Raw genomic sequence first — 7,282 nt, 5'->3', positions numbered from 1 at the left:
GCGAACATTCATACAGACGCCCAATTCAGATGTCAAAAGAATGATGTACTAACCCACAAATGGTGATGATGCTGTGATTAAAGGTCTCTGTGCTCACGTTCTTGAGAAGTATCAACTTAGAGAATTCTGGGATTCAATGATCACCTATAGCCTTTGCTGCTTGCTTTAAACTTCGTCCACAAATGCATAATTCACCTAGTACTGCTAAGGTGAACTTTGCTACAAACCCCCAGCATCCAACTTCAGGACAGAGCCTGGATTTCCAGCCCTGCTGCCAAGTCAAGATACCTAAGCATTTTCCTTCCATATGCCTCATCAATCACGTCTTACCATGGCACTGTAAGATCAATAAAATACACTATCTTCCGAACCTCTGACCACAACACCGGGTCTGGTCTGAAGGTAGTGCTCACTATTTCCTCTGGGATTATCTGCTGTTTCCACAAATCTACTGCCATCTCCCTCATGGACAAAACCAATCGTAATCACTTTTCTCTCTCAATTGCTGTTGCTGGACACTTCAACACTTGGTTATGTCTCCGGGTGTCTCATCCTTGGGACGGACTAATTTTGCATTCTGACAAAATATATCTCTACCTGAAGAGACACAAAGGGTTTTCTCACCTACCCGCTGACTGAGATTCTGGGTAGATGGTAGCACATTATATGCACCTACAATGAATCTTATTCCATAACACCTTTTAGCCAAGTTTATTCCTCTCTACACTTTCCCAATTTATCCACTGACCCTGTTTGCTTGAGCACACCCTGCTGCGTCTTCCTGCTGATCTATTTGCTCCACAACAATCTTTCTTTTCCCTGTTGGAGTTGCCTTGCTCCATAAAGGTTGCCCTAAGCCAAGTCCCAGTCTTGCCCGCCCCTTGCTGCACCTGCCCCCCACCATATCCTCATGCCTGAGCGCTGACTGTGCCTGCTGAACTGCTTCTCTTGGGTTCCATTGTCACTGTTGGGTCTTTTAACTCCGTCTGTGTCATCTCCAGTCTCACCTTAATGCATTTAAACTCAAGGATGTGGGGTGTGTTGTCAAAAAATGCAATATGAAGGTTCTTCCAGGAATGTTTTTAGCATCCTAACTTCTTCAAGGAACTCATCTTTTCAAAAGCTTTCCTGACGGCTGCTGAGGGGTTTCCACTGGTGTTACATTCTGCAGTAACAGGAGTATATTTACTGTCATGGTTGTGTTGGACATAGCTCTAGGTCAAGGATAAGAGTCCAAAAAGGACACGGTAGATAATTTGCAAAGTGACTAAGGAGACGTCAGAGGAAATCACTTTTTTGGGGGTTGGCGTGATGCCTGTGTCCATAGAATCTGTATAACCTTTGACTGTTTGTTTTCCAAGGCCTGCTGTGGCCGGCTTTCACACATGTGCATGCTGTCCCAACAAAAAGCAATGGGAGACCACAAGCAGGCCTTTCCAAGCCTGTGAAAACAGAGAGAGCCGGAGAAAGGGAGACACGGCTCATTCTTCCTTTAGGGAATATCTTCCTTTGATTCTGCAGGTTCTTCCTTTGAGCCTAGGGGCTGGGAACCGCTCATCCTGAACTGGCATCCATTTTACTGTGATTCAGAGATTAACTTTTATTAATTTATGAGTAAACACTAAAAAAATGAAAAGGTAACTTTGCTAAGCTACATTTTACACTTTTAAAAAAAAAAAACATGCCACAAAACCTGCTCAGTCAACTCTACTTTGAATCTCAAATCCATTAACTGACCTTGAAGAATAGCGGTCTTCATTTATTTTGATATCTGTCAGGCAATACATTTCAATTTAGGATGAAACTTTAATGATCCTGTGGGGAAATTGGGTCTCGCAGACCCAAATAGCCTAGCAATAGGATGCCGCAAATAAAAATAGAATGTAAACAGGATTAGCGCAAATGTGGGTTTTATATAATTTAGGCCTAAACATACACAATTTATAATTTCAAAAATAGAACATGTTAAGCAGAAATGTATGAATACAGCAGTAAAGTTTGCAAAATACCAGCAGTAGAATTTATTGAGACAGAAAAAAACGAATGGAAAAATAATATAATATTAGAATATAAAATTAGGAAATAAATTAATACATACTTTAATCTGAAGGCCAACTCTGGTATGTACAGTGTTATTACACAGCAATATTTGGGGTGGCGCGCCTGTCGCCTGTATGTTTTGCTGGTCTGAGGCTTCTGGACAGAGATGGCAATAGAACCGTAGCAGACTGTTCGGCCTGAAAGGCAAAGCGGCAGGGCATTTTACCAACAACCGTAGTGAACCGCAGAGACACTGGGAGTCGGAAAGGAGCGGAGCAGCGGGCACGGTAAAACATAGCTGGGTGGCTAGCTTAGTGCCATAACTATGGACGACTTTGTCTTGTTGTCAACAAATATTTCTTGCCAGTCTGTCTTCCACATAGAGTCAAACTGTCTGGCTAGTTCTATGATGGCGGACATCTAGCTAAGTTGCTACTAGTTAGCTAGCCGGCTAGCAGGAGGCAGTTGGATAATAGCTAGCTAGCTAAGTTTGTAGCTCTATTGCAAGTTAGCTAGCTATTTCTAGAGATTAAACATCCATATTAAATGTTACATTAGTTTGTAAATGCTACCAACCGAGCCAACTTTATAACATGATGTAAGTTGGTTGGGTAGTTAGCTAAGCTAGTTACTCAGGCAAATAGCTAATACGTTAACATTGTTTTTTTGCTGTAGCTAGCTGGCTAGCTTGTTGCTAGCTAGCTAACGTAAGCATACGTTGTAGACTAACGATATGTAGTGCTAGTACATGGCTAGCTAGTAACGGTAGCTATCCTTGATTGTCAGATTCCCCTTTGATAAGTCTGGTGCAAGTAACGTGAAAGCTTCATAAACATAGGTTCAGTTTTAGCAGGTAACTATCTGAAGACCACTATCAAGTTCAACCGACTTTATTAGCTAACGTTAACGTGTCAGCAAATTAATCGAAGTTAGCTAATGTGAGTGAACCATGTCAGAGTTAGTATGTTCTGATTGGTTTTCTTATGAAATATCAACAAGGTGTTAGCTTATGGCCTCCACGAAGTTTGAAAAAGTATGAGCGACCTGCTCCTTGAATATCTAATAATTTGTGCTCTATTTGGTTGGTAACGTTAGCTATGCAGGCTCTGCTAACGTTACCTGAAAAGAAAGAAAGACCCTTCGTCTCGCACTAACTTTACAAATGTTGACGTTCGTTTGGTGTCAGTACGGTGTTTGCTTGGTCATGTACCGTATCCGAGTTAAGATAAAGGTAAACATAGGCCTGACATGAGGCGCACTGCTACAACATATCAGTAGCGTCTACTCTATAAACATAGAGGAAAATTGCTGCTGAATGGCAAGGACAGAGAAGTATGAGCACAGTGTCAATTTAGTGATGTTCGATTTGGCTGACTTAATACCTAATGACGAGCCCTATCAGTAAATGGGAGGCCCAGTTGTCTTACAGTCCCAAGTTTGCAGATAGGCTTGGTCTGAAAGAGGAATGGCCAAATGCTACTTTACTTGCTGATTAAGCTCTTCCATACACTTTTGGCTATTGTGTTTCAGGACCATGGGAGCTTGTGAGCATCATGCTGTCTCTGCCAACCATTAACAGTGGTTCTGTTGGCTCTGGATGAAACACCATATATGTATTAGTGTCACATTGGGAGGGAATTACTTACAGGAAGCTGTCACTTGAGCAGCAACTTTGGCTGGCTGGCCCTGAAATATACTTGTTTGCTCTCTCTCTCTCTCTCTCTCTCTCTCTCTCTCTCTCTCTCTCTCTGTCTCTCTCACTCTCACTCTCACATTGACCTTTGGAAAGCAAGGAAACAGCTGTGGGGAAAGCAAGAGTTGTAGCCTGCCCTCACTGTGTGAAGCTAGTGGTTCATGCCAAGTTAAAGAAAAGTTGTACAAGTGCAAAACGGCTCCTGATTGATTGTTGTTGATGTGGGCAAGAGGCAGGTTAAGGTTTGTAAATCACTTAACAGATGGACAACCTTGATTCTGGGAAATAGCCAGTCCAGTCACTTTCTCATTACCATGGCTAAAACTCAGCAATGATCACAAGTTTGGGGTGGCTGATGGTCAGTAAGTTGCTGCAGTGCAGCCCAAACTGTCTAGACGGATTGATCGACACCTCTGGCAGATAGAGGTAAAGCTCATCTTCCGTCTTATTGTTAGTAAGTTGCATTAAATCTGAATGAGGTTTTAATGCTTTGAAATTTGTCTTTATTCACTCAGTCAGAACAGAAGCAAAAGAATAAAGCTCCTAGGCAAGACTAGAATGTGTTATGGCTTGTTGGTGTTGTTTTCTGATACTGAGGTTATGACTTGGCTTTTTCGCCCCGGTTTGTGGAGCTGGGGTGTGGGCTTAGAGAGAGACTTAAATCCTGTTCATGTAAGGGAACACCCCCACTGACATCATGGTCTCCCCTGATGTATTCTGGTGAGTGCAGCTCTCACACTGCGTATGAGTGTGTCTGTGTGTGTGTGTGTATTTGTGTGTAAATTGTCATGTGTGTGAAATTAGAGAACCTTACGCTCCTCGTATAAGCCCAAGTGCTTAGGTCTGTCAACAGCCTTCCCTTGCAAAGAAGCTTGTGCATCATGCAGACACACACACACACAAATACACCACAAAATGTGAAATGCATTGTCTAACAGTGAGCGGGGCGCTAGCTGTTTTGTAAGCAAATCCGCCCCCGTACAAACACTGCTGGTTTTCCTTCTTACAGGCCGACCATCACATCAGGACTGCATGAGCCAGAATCTTGAAAATACTCTCCCTTTTCACAATATTCTCCCAGTATTCACCATTTTCCTCACCATTTTATGAGGACCCAGTCATACAGAATGACACAAGGAAAACTGAAGCAAACATTAGATGCAAGGTTAAAGCCATGTCAATGCCAGATATTGTGTAAATTGCTCTTTCAAATCCTGAGTTGTGCTTTTCTTACCTGACCATGTGGCGATCCTACAAATTACTGTTTATTTTATGCTGCTATGTGTGTGATAATGATCATCATATCTGCGAGTTGAGATAATCGATATTCTCCTTCAAGGGCAAACGGGCGTATCAGAGAATATTTAGACCTCCAGATACCATGATCAAAGCTAAATGGAAAGGCAAGCCAAGTGCTTTTGATTCAAACACGCTGTGTTTGGTGTGTCAATATCTCCCTGCCTGTTTGATTTTTTTTTTTTTGCAAACCTTAAAAGATAGGCCTAGCTTAATTCAGAGTTAAGCCTAGCATAGTTGGGCTAGGTTAAACTAGGTAATGACAAGGCCCGGCCGATCCAATAAGTCACACTTCACTTCAAACTATTAACTCCCTCAGCAAAATTGCTGTTTTAGAGCACAAACATAATGGAGTTGAAGACTTTCAGGACTGCCGAATTTCTGGTGATCGTGTTATGATGATTCATGTTAGGGTTTTGCCCCGACTGCTGACAGAGGTGGTACATCTTGCTTGTGTTTGCATGATGCTTTTTCAGAGCTGGAGGCATAGTCTATATTACTTTAGGGATACCAGTCTGTTTGCAGGCAGTTGTTCTGTATGACTAATGTGCTGACAATGGTTGAGTGTCCAAAAGTCTTTCATACATCGATTTGTCACATCCTGTCTGCCTGCACTGCTGGTCCTCTTCAGAAGGCATTGGAGTGGAGGAGGCTGAGGTTTTGCCTCCTTAGCCATCTGCCATGCATTATCAGAGGCAGGCGAGTGAAATGGACAAGACAGATAACTTGTCTGTGGTTCTGGCATGGTGCTTGAACTATGCAGATAAATCAAATGATATCAAGCTGGGTACAAATACTCAAGTTTAGACCATTGAGATCTGATGTGTTATGATCCTGTTAAGAGAACGAGGCCCTGTGCTTGCTGGGATGCACTATGGAGGAAAATTTGCCTTTGCGTGGTCATTCAGGGATTCTCACTGATTATTGTTGCCTGGGGTCCAGCCCCCATGAATCGCAGTCTTTAGCACTTTTTGAATTTGCATGGCGATTCATAGGGGTCTGGACGCAAGCCTATCCACAAGTGATTCACTGATGTACTTTCTCGCCCCAACTGATTGGTTGGTGTTAGTTGTTAGTTGTCAAAATCGTTGACCAATCACAGTAGCAAAGCAGATTGACGTAATCTAGAATTGCCTCAGAGTAACAACAATCATGGCGGTGTTAAATTCCGAGCTTTTAAACATGCTGATTGTTTCTGTTTTAATTCATCGATGCCATTAAGTTTTTTAAGGACTGACGAGATTGCTAAATCTAGCTTGTTATCATCCAATTACTTTTTTCCGGTGCTGCCATTTTGGTAGTTGTTGTCGTGCTCTGTAACGCTCGTCATAAGTAGGTTTGTCCCGCCTACATCGACCATCCAATCAGGTATGTTGGACAGTGTCTGTCTGAAAAAACTGCCGGTGAACAGTCTTGCTTCCAGACCCCTATGAATCGGCATGCAAATTCAAAAAGAGCTAAAGACTGCGATTCATGGGGGCTGGACACCAGGCAATGATTATTGTACTTGCTTTTGGCAAATTCAGATGCAGTTTTTCTGTCTTTGTTAAAGGATGTTTTTCCTTCTACTGATACATATAATTTAGTTAGTTATTAGGATCCTCATTAGCTGATGCCTTAGCGTCTCCTAGTCTTCCTGGGTCCACACTTGGAACTTAGGGCAATTGAGAGTCTCCAGTCCACCTGACTTGCATGCCTTTGCACTGTGGGAGGACACTGGAGTACCTGGGGGAAACCCAGGCGAACACAGAACATGCAAACTCAACACAGAGAGGTCTGGGGCCAGGAACTGAACGGGTCCTTGTTGTGAGGTGACACTACTAACCACTAACTTATTATTCTGGTTCTGGCTAGAGGCCAGAGCAAACTGGAAATACGCATGTATTATACAGCTAGAATAAATACACATAGCATACACTGACACACACACTTATTTATATTTGTTGCATATGCCCTGCTGCCATCACAGCTCACGTATCACTGGGCTGAATCTGTGTGGGAAAAGAGTCATGCTGTGTGGCTGAGCCCCGGCATAGCTTGCAGGGCATGCACTTCTGTGTTGATTGGAGTGGAAAGACAATTATCGGCATACGCTGGGGACTGCAGGAGAAGGATAGCTGCTTGAGTTGGCGAGGAGAGGAGGTAGCACTGCAGTCTATGCTCTTTTTCTCATTATAGGTAACCTCCCCCCCCCGCGACACACACAAACCCATTCCATCTCATTTCCTGATATTCGTTGAGATAGAAAGAGCT

At 43.0% G+C, this 7,282-nt stretch overlaps 1 protein-coding gene across 1 annotated transcript in view; it reads left to right on the top strand.

Annotated features, from left to right (window-relative positions):
- The first annotated feature begins 2,191 nt into the window (after positions 1-2,191).
- wwp1 (WW domain containing E3 ubiquitin protein ligase 1) overlaps positions 2,192-7,282 on the top strand; it is a 48,211-nt gene continuing 43,120 nt past the window's right edge. The window contains exon 1 of the mRNA XM_071915395.2: positions 2,192-2,327. The gene's annotated coding sequence lies outside the window, so the exon portion shown is untranslated. The remainder of the gene's footprint in view (positions 2,328-7,282) is intronic.

The sequence above is a fragment of the Centroberyx gerrardi genome, chromosome 22 (assembly GCF_048128805.1).
Source record: "Centroberyx gerrardi isolate f3 chromosome 22, fCenGer3.hap1.cur.20231027, whole genome shotgun sequence".
Taxonomy (NCBI): domain Eukaryota; kingdom Metazoa; phylum Chordata; class Actinopteri; order Beryciformes; family Berycidae; genus Centroberyx; species Centroberyx gerrardi.
Note: the sequence above shows the minus strand (reverse complement) of the source record. Positions and strands in the feature narration are given on the sequence as shown.